General features: G+C 41.6%; 1 protein-coding gene and 1 pseudogene across 3 annotated transcripts in view; both read left to right on the forward strand.

Annotated features, from left to right (window-relative positions):
* The window catches only part of SNTG1 (syntrophin gamma 1), a 758,808-nt gene that overhangs the window by 60,151 nt on the left and 685,967 nt on the right, over window positions 1-12,690 (forward strand). The gene's annotated exons all lie outside the window — the stretch shown is intronic.
* Window positions 5,299-5,943, forward strand: LOC105710534 (uncharacterized; annotated as a pseudogene).

Here is a 12,690-nt window from a genome sequence, read left to right on the forward strand (position 1 = left end):
TGGCAGGACTTCTCCGTGACTTTCACATTCCAACTGCAGAGTGAAACTAGAGAAGGAACGTGGAGAATGCACATGTCCAGGCAGCTTTCACGGACATGTCCATGGGAACGACGGTCCAGGAAGGGCTCTCTGAGAAAAGCTGTCACGTCCAAACTGTCAGCAATTGTTCTCAGTGGCAAATTATGACATCGCCTGATATCTCCTCTCTTCCAAATGGACCTTGAGGTGGCTACGGGCTGTGTTTTAAAGACATATTTGGTGGAATGAAATTTAAAAAAGTTTCTTAATAAATATAACTACAAACTAAACCTTTACACTGCCTTAATTCATAATCTCCTCAACTGCCAAGATTATTCAGCAATATTCAAGAGATCTTTTCATTCTTCTTCACTTATAGAAGTGCTGGATAAAAGGATTTCTGACATTTCTTAGAATTTCATACTAGGAATACCTGATGATCTCCGCCTTAGTTTGCTTGTTGATGTTGATATGATACAACGCTATTCAAGGAAGGTTCCCAAGGTTCATGTTTCTAGTAGTTGCCACAACGCGCACAGTAGCACTTGCCTTCAGGATCACTGGAGCTGCACAGAGTTGTCGAATTGGCATGCGGTCTCTACAATCTGATAATTTTTTTTTTCTTATTACTGTTTCAGGATGAGAGATGAAGCTGATCTGAATGCTTTTGACATCCATAGGTCTTGCAAGGCAGCTCTCCAATAACTATAGCAGACAGGTTCACTCTGCACATAAATCATACGTAGTCCACAAGAAGGGGACTGTTACTTTCAGTTTGAGAAAAGATTTCTCTTGTTTTAAAGCAGTATGATGGTGTGCCTGCAAGACTTACAAAAACACATATATACATATGTAAAGGCTCCATTCTTGATATGTAACTTTGACAATTTTTGTCTTTGAGGCAAAGTAATGGGATTGAGAGTCTGTTATATTGACTTTTCTTCAGCATTTTTTCCCATTTATTTATTTATTTTCATATTGGTGGTGAATTACATAAAATTGACTTTCATTTATGTTTTCAATGAACAACTAGTTTTACCAACTACATTTGCTCCCTGCATTAGTTATTCTTCTTATTTTTATTTCGAAAACTGGGATGGAGAAAGAATTGGAAAGAAGACCTACTACCATTCTTAATAGCTGTGACTAATTTCGAGATGCGCGTCTCAATTTACTGCAGAAGCAATGGTTTATCCAGAAGCACCTTGCAATCAGTGATACATTTAATTAGATCCTATATCTTTTTTGAGAAAAGCAAGGCCTGATGTAAAGGCTCAGTGTGTGTATGTTTGTGGGGAAAATAGAAAGGAATAGGAAAAGAAGCTTTCCTTGTTTTTGTGAAGTGATGTTTGTATGAGATTAAGTGCCTTAGACACAAACAGAAAGGATTGGATTGGCAAGTCACCCACTTATTCTCTGTGTTTTTGCATTTTTATATTTCTTCTAAAAACGCACATATTGCTTGATTTCTGCCAGATCTGTGGGGCTGCATAAGGCAGACAGTTCCCTACTTTTATAAAACTTTCACAGGAGTGTTTGTGTTTGGGAGGATAGAAGGAACAGGAAATAAGAAACAGAATTAGCCTGCGGAGTGTTCCGGAGTGTTTGTCTGAGAATATTTAAATGTCACGCAAAAAGAAAAGCGACTTAAATTTGTCCAGGGAAGCCTTCTCTGAGGAGTGAATTTTAAACTGAGATGTAATTGACAGAGCAAAACCAACCATACCAGGATTGGGAGAAGATTTAACAGCAGAGTGGAGGCGCCCAGGTAGGAGTGAGCCTGCAGGTTAAAGGAACTGAGAGAAGGGAGTCCTGAGTCCTGATCACACAGGAAACAATAAAGCCAAAGAGAGAAATTCTACTCAAATTCTGGGTACAATGGGAAGCTGCCAGCATATTTTAAGCAAGATTAAATGGCGTGCTTTCCTTGGTTTTGAAGCGATCATTCTGGCTGCTGTAAAAGGAACTGTAGACGGGGGAAAGCAGCTCAGAGACTGAGGTGGGCTTGTCTCGGTGACCATGGGCAGAGGCTGACAATTTGAAGTGCTGGCGAGCATAATGGATGTATTTTTGGCTTTGATTCCATGTTTTAATAATTAGGTGTGGGAAGGCACAGTCATTGCAACTCGCTCAATTCCAAGAGAAGAGCGACCATTCTGAGAGGGAAGGTGGGTGGGAAGTGGAGAGCTCAGAGGAGTGTCTGCAAGATGAACTATGGATGAATGACAGCTCTCAGCAAGCTGAAGCACACTCAGTAGAGAAAAACGGGCGTGTGACGGCAACGCATGCTTAACTTCTGGTGCTAGACCCAGAAACGATTTAGACCATTTTCTTCAGAAATTAAAAAAAGATCAGGCAAATAAAGCAATTAAGAAAATGTAGGGACTGTGCTTTTTTTCCATTCCCACTTTGAACACAGTGCTCTGTGTGAAGCTGGGAAGGATGTGAAAGCGTCGTTTTGAGAGTGCTCCCACCCAGAGACACGTGCAGGATCAGCGCCATCTCTGAGACCCAGCCCAGTGCCCTCACTAGTCAGGGCTCATCTTTCTATGCTGAATTCATTATTTTTATCTTTCAAAATCAGAACGTTTTCTAAAGAAAAGTTAAGTAGGGAAACAGCAGAACAACAGAAGCCTCCGAAGTTAAGAGGCTAAGCATGTGGCCGGGGCAAGAATCCCCAAAGGGAAACTTGCCAGTAAAGATCCTATTAGCGTTCACTTATCTTTCCTCAAACGAAAAAAAAAAAAGACCAGAAACTCTTTAGTCCAGTGTCCTTTTCTCCTTTTGTCATCACTATTGTCTCTGCCACCACCGGGACCCTCTCACTGTCATCCTCTCCTTTGGAGGATATTCACGCTTCACTTACACGACCCTCTGGTGGCCTGCTGTGCCTTCCAATCCCACACGCTGAGGGTCAGGGCCCCTCTGGGAAGCTTGTTACATACGCTGGCCTGTGCAGGGCTGTGGCTTGGTTGTGAATCTGCTTCTCTGATGTTTGTCTTCCTCATTAGATGAGCTCGTTTTGGAGGGCAGGAGTGAGCTTCTCACAAATTCAGAGGAGTGTACTGGGTACCTGGTTGTCTAACCATGCCCAGGGTCTGCAGCCTCTCTCAACACCAATTCTTCAAAGGTTTCACCCTGTCTTACATTCCCCCATTCCATTGTTGATCCTGTCATAGGCAGATGATGGAAAGGGGAAGGCTTCCTAGCAAGGGCTGATGAAAGATAAAGTCAGAAGATCCGAAGTCAAAGCAACACATGCAGTCTCTGTAGCATAGATGTCACGTCATGAACACCGCTTGGGCGTTACACGGTCCTCAGCTGGCTTCCCAAGAAAGCTGCTTACTAGATTTGTGACCATGAGCAGAGAGAAATCCTTGGATCCTCAATTTCCATATCTTTATAAGGGATAATAATAATAACCCACATCACAAAGATGCTTGGAGGATCATTTGTGAATACCTGCAAAATGCTTCCCACAGGGCCTGTAGCCAACCCAGCTCACAACTGTTTACTCAATGTCATTGATGTCAGGATGTTGAAAGGTAGGTGGCTCTTTTCTTCAAAGCCCTTCCTCTCTGTTATGTGGTCATGAGATGCTGGGATACAAAATGATTTGGAGCAACTAGTTCCCCAAGTTAGACTAGAATGTACGGAGAGAGAGAGAGAGAGAGAGAGAGAGAGAGAGAGAGAGAGAGAGAAAGAGAGAGAGAGAGAGAAACAGGAGACAGAAGAGAGGGGGAAGAGGAGAGAGAGTGAGGAAGAGAACGGGGCTAGAATGGAATGAGGTAGTCAGGAGCTAATCAATGACCAAAGAGAAAGAAAAGCAAGCAAAGCAAACAAACGCAAATGCAGCCAAGGCAGAAACACGGTGGACAGGAATGTACTTAACAGAGAAGTGCCTTGCGGCTGTGCAGACTGCCTCAATCTGAAACAGCGTGGGTGGCCTTCATCCATGGCCATGATCACGGAAGTGGCTCCAAAGTGACTCTGTACCTACACAAATGGGCTTGGTTTGATTTTTTTGAACATACAATTAAATTTATTGTTGTTATTGTAAAGGTCCATGTTTCGTTTAATAGTCTACCCTAAGTATGAGGACATCGTTTAACACACTTAAATTCAAATGAAATAGTAATAAAAATAAAAATAAGAATAGCCATTTTATTGAGAATTTAGCTGAGTTGGGCACTTGCTTTTTTTCCCTCCGTTATCCAACGTTGAACTGTGCGCAACAGGTTCTATATTTACGTTCGTTTTAGAAATGAGGAAACGGATGTTTAAGAAGTTGAGGAACATCCTAAATATCCTCCAGTTATTAGCTGACTTCAGGATTCAATCCTGGGTCTGCCGGACCCCAGACATCAGTGTCCCTAACCACTATGTTAGGAAGAAAATGTAGAAGATATGAATAAATGTAATCTTCTTCTACAGTTGGGTAAAACCACAAGCTTGAAAGAATTGACACCATAGTGTAGGATTCTTCCCTGGGCAAGCTGAAAATCATTCTATTTCAGTACATTGAAAGGCTTCACTCTGTTAAGATTTTGGAGAAGAATGAATGAATTTGGTAGTGTAACCACCAGGCAAGGGAGGACTGTCTCTTATGGCTTGGCAATGAGCAGGAGGCACAGACGCTTTTGGGGTGGTGCAGCCGCGCTGAGTGCGCCTGGGACTGAGGGTGCGCCTGGGACTGAGGGTGCGCCTGGGAGTGAGGGTGCTCCTGGGTCTGAGGGTGCGCCTGGGTCTGAGGGTGCGCCTGGGACTGAGGGTGCGCCTAGGAGTGAGGGTGCGCCTGGGCCTGAGGGTGCGCCTGGGCCTGAGGGTGCGCCTGGGACTGAGGGTGCTCCTGGGCCTGAGGGTGCGACTGGGCCTGAGGGTGCGCCTGGGACTGAGGGTGCGCCTGGGACTGAGGGTGCGCCTAGGAGTGAGGGTGCGCCTGGGTCTGAGGGTGCGCCTGGGACTGAGGGTGCGCCTGGATCTGAGGGTGCGCCTGGGCCTGAGGGTGCACCTGGGCCTGAGGGTGCGCCTGGGACTGAGGGTGCGCCTGGGACTGAGGGTGCGCCTGGATCTGAGGGTGCGCCTGGGCCTGAGGGTGCGCCTGGGCCTGAGGGTGCGCCTGGGACTGAGGGTGCGACTGGGACTGAGGGTGCGCCTGGGAGTGAGGGTGCGCCTGGGACTTCATAGGCCCCGCCTCCCGCCCTGCGCACGGATGGGCCGACCTCCTATCCCTGTTTGACAGGCGCGGGTCTCTCCAGCAGCTCCTAAACAGCTGTCTGTATGTCCTGTCCCCAATGTGTGTGGCTCACGGTCAGTTTCCGTGCTGGTGATGACAATGTGTTCTTTGTTTGGGTGGGGATCACTTTCATCTGCTGGCCCTTCCGCCCAACCTTTGCTCTCCGCACCTCGTCCCTTCCTCCACCTGCCTGCACACCAAAGTCCTCGGGCTCCCTCACTGTCTGGCTCTCGGCTTGGTCTGACTGGGGGCTTCTCACCCAGCTTGTCGTGGCCCTCGAGGGCCATCGCGTCTCTGTTGAAAGGCCGGCCTCTGCAGATTGCAAGCTGTCTGCGGACAGGACCGGGCCCGTGCAGCGCCTCCCGCCCGCCCTCGGAGCCTGCTCCAGGAATGTCAGCTGAATGTTCCCAGGGACCCGCGGCCCAGGAGTGCTGAGTTGCTTATGTGTCCGCTGTTTACAGCTGTGCGTGCGTGTGTGTGCAGGGATACAGCCAGGCAGATGCACGTGCTTATTTATATCTTCAGATTATTTCTGTGGGGAAAATTCTAACCTGGTGAAAGGGCTTGCTGTGGAAAAGCAATTACTGTACCCATATAGACTCCACAGTATTCGCCCCATGTATTTGACAGGCCCACTCGTATTGTCAGGGGAAAGGAGGCAGCAGCCTCTTTGAAATGCAGGGACAGAGCAAGTGATGAAGAAAACACACCCAGCGGGAGCTTTTCTGTCCCTTTTCTCTGGTTATTCGGACAAGTATATTTTACATCTACATTTTATAGACAATCACCTTAAATTTTCATTTTCCATTGCTGTTGAACTGTGGATGTCATGTCAGATCTTAAATTATATTCCTAATTTTCATATTTAACTGTGGTAAAATACATAACGTTTACCACCTTCGCCTCTTTAAGTAGCCAGTTCAGTAACGTTAAGCGTGTCCACGTTGCTGTGTAACCAATCTCCGGAGCTCTCTGATCGTGCAAAACTGAGGCAGTGCTCCTATTTGCACATCAACTCCCCATTCCCAGCTCTCCCCCAGCGCCTGGCAGCCACCATTCTACCTTCTTTCTCTGCGGATTGCATTACTCTGGATACCTCTTCCTATTTTTATTAAAGCCTGCTTCACGTTGTAAGGAACTCAAATGTTTGGGCCAGCAGCAATTCTCCTCTCTATAGGCTTGCTCCATCAGGCTGACATGCCACTGGTAGCTTCAGCTGTAGCAGATGGAGCCTGGGCTCTCCTGACTTGCTCACGTGCTCATAGGCACGCAAAACGCCCTGCTCCCTAGTTTCTGCCTGCATGAATTCCTCCATATACCTGCCCCAGGGCTTCCTGCTTTTTCTCCTCACATGGCTTCCTGTATGCTCCTCTCATGAGCTGTCGGGGCAAAGCTTTGCTGCCTCTCGGCACCCCAGCAGACTTCACTCACAAGCACAGAGTATTCCTGAGTTTTAAAAAATAAAATAAAATAAAATAAATTGCACTTTCATATTATACATTATAATTGAGTGTGGTAGAAATAAAATTTAATTTCAGGTACTTTCGGTAGTGTGACTCTGGAGTTTGTACTGAAAAAGTAAAAATTCAATAAAAAATATTCTTTAGGGAAACGTGTTTTAAGCCTTTTAGACACTTAAAGCTAACTTTTGGTAAGGGGTCATTCACAAACTGTACACTCTTATGATTTCTTTTCATAGTTTTCTCACTCTTCTTTAAAAATATCTTTTCTTAGAGAACCGCTTTTCCAATAAAAACGGAATGGCTTTTCGTTCATCAGCCTCTTCTCTGTAAGTGCCCTTCCGAGCCCCATGCACACAGAAGAGAGTGAAGACAGTGAAGCTCTTTAGGGAACTAAATAACAGAGGCAGGTAAGCGTCTAAGTCTATGCAGACTAGGTTCCTGATAAACACTGAATTGCATCTCCTGGCAGGCTAGGGTGTTACTCTGAGGAGAAGGAAAGCCGTGTGTGTTAAAAGGGGAAGTATCACAGAACAGAAGCAAACAATAGTACCTGAAGTAACCTTAGCAATAATAGCCTAAAAGCACAGGAAGCAAAGGAGAGACGGGGGGTAAAAAATAAACTGGCACCAGAGACCCCTGTGAAAGACTCATAATTAGAGGCGCCATGGGAGGCAAATGTGAATACAGAGCCTCAGTCTCCTATGGCCTCAGGTTCAGAAACTTTGCCCATGGTTGCTAGTCCATGAAAGTCACTGTTTCCCTTATTTGGGAGGCAGGCTAGACTGAAATGATAAAGAACCTGGACTCTGACATTTAGATTTACAGTAGTGCACTATTGTTTGTAAGGGCATTATTGATTAGAGTAGGGCAAAATGATGGGCCAACGTAATTTGATTCAGTCTATCTGTGTTATGGTCACTTGTCTGTCTACCACCAACTATGAAATGTGACTTTAGGAAAGCAGATATGGCTATCATTACATCCTGTTATAGTAAGTGAATAAAAGTGAATCATTTTATCATTTACAGGTGATCAGTAATAGTTGAAATAATACAATTAGTTAATCTTTTATGCTTTTTTGTTTTTGTGCAATATTTTCCTGTTCCTTAAAGATGCATGAGAATATTTTGCTTTCAATTAAAAAATTAAATATATTACAAACAAAACTAACAATCGTTGTCCTGTTTGGGCTTCCAGAAAATGTAGACTTTCTAGAAAGTCTTTGTAGTGAAATAAAAAATATTTTAAAAGTTAAATGATGTCTTTAGAATATCTTTACCTTAATTTTATATTTTGTTGTTGTGGATGTGAATATTATTACTTTTTACAAGTCTTTGTTAAAAAAATAACTAATAGATAATATAATTTATGGAGAAAACAATAGCTTTAAAAATTAAACTCATTGAAAAAATGAGCATGGTTTTCCGATTGACTTGATTCAATCAAAGTCTCATGTCTCCTTTAAGTTAAAGACACTCTCCTCCTAGTTCCGCATGAAATCATTTTTAAAAAGAAAAATCTCATCTATGCCCTGGAGAATTGCTCAATGAGTATGTCAGATCCTTCAGTTATAATATGTATGGGGCATAAAAATTTATGAGTCTCAGTGGTATGCAACTGCTCAGGTAGTTGGCATCTGAATCCTTCATTTTGAGAGCTCAAAATATTTTGTGAGTTCAGGTGACCTTGATTTCTTCAGTAAATGTTTTTGGCATTTGGGATCCATTGGCTTTTATGGTAGGCACTGTTCCAAACTCTGGAAATACAAAAGAAATTCTGATAGCTAGTTCTTCTGAGTCTTTTCTAATTTTCAATCTATATCTATATATATCCATTATATATACAGAGCAAAATATCATACATACGTATACATGTATACATACATAGTATGTGTAAGTTTATAAATATGAAATTAATCAGGGTGCTGTGGCTCGTGTTTGTAATCCCAGCTACTCAGGATGCTGAAGCAAAAAAGTGTTTGAGCCCAGGAGTTTGAGTTCAAGATCTGCCTGAGCTACATGGTGAGAGATTATCTCAAACAAAACAAACAAGACCTGTGTGTGTGTAATTATATTAATTTGACCAAGGACCAAGAATGTTACCTTAACTTGCACTTACCTTAAAAAAAAATAGACGGCTTGGCCTGGCACAGTGGCTCATGCCTGTAATTCCAGCACTTTGGGAGGCCAAGGAGGGCGGATCAAAAGGTCAGGAATTAGAGACCAGCGTGACCAACATGGTGAAAACCCATTTCTAGTAAAAATACAAAAATTAGCCAGGCATGATGGCAGCTGCCTGTAATTCCAGCTACTCAGGAGGCTGAGGCAGGAGAATCACTTGAACACGGGAGGCGGAGGTTACAGTGAGCCAAGATTGTACCATTGCATTCCAGCATGTGTGGGCGACACAGCTAGACACCATCTCAAAAAATAATAATAATAATAAAAAATAAATAAATAAATAAATGACTTTACCTGGTCTAGTTTAGATCATCCCTAGTTTTATTTTTAGAAAACAAATCAAATGGATATTTGTCTGTTAACGCTTATGTCCATGTTTCTTACAATTACCCACAGAAGATGTCAGAATACTTCAGAATTTGTACTAAATTGCAAGATGGAAACTACAGTAAAATTGATTTAATCCCATACAATTGGGTTGTAAAGTCATTGATTTTTATGCACTGTGTGTACTTTTAACACAGTTTTTTCAAAGGCTCCAGTGCTTGTCTAAGGTTATACCAATGAACCTTTATAAATACGGTTTCCTCTCACTCCTACCCAAAGGATGCTTCAGGAAGAGGGGGATTTATACCACAGTCGTTTCATGGACCGTAAAACCTCAAGAGTTACACCGTAGTTATGCAATGATTTTGATGCTGAACTACTTGTCTTTGATACATAATTATATTATTTGAAACTCAGCTATAACTGAAAAAGGAAAAACATTAACGAGAACTTCCTGATTAATCATTGTTAAGAGAGAGTTGTCCATCAAGTAAAAGGTCAGACGATTTGAAGCAAAAATAAAATATTTGCACATTTTTCAAAATTCAAGTAACATCTTTATAAAATTGCGATTTAATGTGACTTTATGTATACATCATTTATACTGAGTTCAATAAAATTATCAAATTCAGTCTTTAACACAAATAATGTGAATTTTATATATTTAAAGAATCCTTTTTTGTTTTTTGGATTTCTAAATACTTTATGAATAATCTCGTTTGCTTCTTATTATTGAGAAATTTGTGAGATACATAACTTAAGTAACCAAATGAGATAACATGTATAAGAGCACTTAGTATGGTGCCTAAACTCCCAATAATTCACTGTTCTTGCTCTGGATACACTTGACTTACCAGCTGAAGGCCAACATGGGCCCTTGTCAGTCACAGCAGCCAGCAGGGCCCCCACAGAGGGCTGGGATGGTGCCATCTTCTTCACTGTCCTGATGCTTTTAAAAGGTTTGCAGGAGAGTGGTATAGAAAAATCACAGTTAATGAATTCTTCCTTTTTACCGTCTTTTTAAAATAAGAAGATAATGTCGCTCTACTGAAAATTTGAAACTACGTTTCATTTTATTCATGAGAAAATTCATTCTCAGTGAGATGAATGGGGGTACTGTTATCCTGTGGCCTTGGTAGGATTTAACTTTCAGGCATGTGCCAATTCAATTTATTACTCTGAGGCACAATTCTGCCTTGTTCTCTTCCACAGCCACCGTATTTCTTACTATCCATCATACTAGTTTTCTTTTGTGACATTTTGTCTTTCAAATACTGGATTAAAAATCCTATTTGGAAGGAAGCTCAAATATTTGGCAAGATAGCTCATGCTGTGACCATTTCTTGTTTTTATTATTTCTAAGCAATATATTTCTCTTGGATTAGATAGAGTCAAATATAAATTATCTCCAATATCAAATTAATGACTTCAGATATAAAATTTTCCTTAATGTTTTACACCTAAAGGCATAACTTAAAGTGATCAATTACTTGTAATGTTTTGCCATAAAATCTTATTTAAAAAAAGTAAGTTGCATCTATAATCTTAAAAGCATAAGCTTCTGTGTCAGAGAGCATTCTGTTCTTGTTGGAGTACTTTTTCTTACCTCTGCCTTGCCAATTCCCAGAAGGAAAATTGTCAGAAAGGTGTTTTTGATTGAATTCTAATTGATCAGCTTTTCCTCTGGTGGCCAGGATTAGATTCCTAAGGTACTAAAATGTTATAATAATGAATTGAGAATGAAAGTTTCAGAGGCACAAAGTGATGGTTGAAATATGCTGAACATGGCCTGGCGTAGTGGCTCACTCCTGTAATCCCAGCACTTTGGGAGGCTGAGGCGGGTGGATCACCTGAAGTCAGGGGTTCAAGACCAGTCTGGCCAACACAGTGAAACCCTGTCTCTATTAAAAAGACAAAAATTAGCCAGGTGTGGTGTTGCGCACCTGTAGTTCCAGCTACACAGGAGACTGAGGCAGGAGAATTGCTCGAACCTGGGAGACAGAGGTTGCAGTGAGCCAAGCTTGAGCCACTGCACTCCAGCCTGGGCAACAGAGTAAGAATTTGTCTCAAAAAATTTCTTAAAAAAAAAAAAAAAGGCGGGGAAGCAACCACAATGTCTATTTTATTTTATGGAGATGGGGTCTCACTTTGTCGCCCAGGATGGAGTTGTAGTGGCGTGATCTCTGGTCACTGCAACCGCCTCCACCTGAGTAGCTGGGAGTACAGGCACACACCACCACACCTGGCTATTTTCAGCAGAGATGGGGTTTCACCATGTTGGCCAGGCTGGTCTTGAACTATTGACCTCAAGTGATCTGCTCGTCTCAGCCTTCCAAGTGCTGGGATTGCAGACATGAGGCACCACACCTGGCCTACAGTGTTTTAAATCTATTAAACTCAATATTGAAATCACAATTCTTATTATCTGTGTAGAGGATATTAATACTATTAAATTGTGATACCATTTCCTTAATGTAGGTTAGGTTTTTAGTTATAGGTAAAATAGAAATTTTTTTTTTTGTTATTACAATGTGAGGGGTTAATGACTAAAAATAGTTGGTATAAATCATATAACCTACAGTATACACAGTAAAATAAGGCTCACAGACTATGGTGGTGCAAGTTTCGATAATCAAATTCACTACTGCAAATAATTCGGCAGAAAGGATGCTTTTCTTCAGTTATTTGGTGACATATTCTCTCATGATAGGTCATCCCAACTTTATATGATTGTTTGTTAAACTTTGATTTTATAGCCACCTATTCGCCATTCATTCCATGATGATAATGATCTCTATTTGAATTAGGAAATCTGATTTGATTCTTATACTTTTAAGTACATATTTCTCATGTATCAAAGATTTCATAGAAGTCCACTTATTAAAAATTCAGATAATTCCTTTTTATAACGAAGACCTATGTGAGATAGACTTTATAGAAAAGCATTATATTTTTAAAAATAAGTGAATTAGGATCATTTGTATTTATTGAAGTGAGCAATATTTTAGTATTAGTTCTATTATATAACATCCCCAGAAGTTTCAAAGCAAAAGTTGTGCTGATCAGATCTACTGAGGTACGTTTCTGGTATTAGTGCAATGTATAAAATAAAAAAGGGGAAAAAAGATGTTCAGATCAACAGAAAAGCTGCAATAATCTGAATTTCATGTCCCAAGCAGAACGGTATATATTTTCCTTCCATTTTCCTGATACTGGAGCTCATTGGTTCACCGTTCTTCAGATAGTGAAAAGTGTTCTACAGTGTAGTTGAAGCACTCATTATGACCCCTCTCATATGACTGGTCTAAATTGGAGTAAGATTCTAATTATTAAGTCAATTGTGGTTAAGCTGGAGGTATCACATCAAGCAAATCATTGGGATCGTGCAATATTAATGACTCTTACAATTTCCTGTGTAGCCGCTTTTATCAGAATACTTGTACATGGTACACACTCAGTATAGCCC

Source organism: Aotus nancymaae, unplaced genomic scaffold, assembly GCF_030222135.1.
Source record: "Aotus nancymaae isolate 86718 unplaced genomic scaffold, 86718_ANA_hifiasm-v0.15.2.pri h1tg000036l, whole genome shotgun sequence".
NCBI classification, from domain to species: Eukaryota; Metazoa; Chordata; class Mammalia; order Primates; family Aotidae; genus Aotus; species Aotus nancymaae.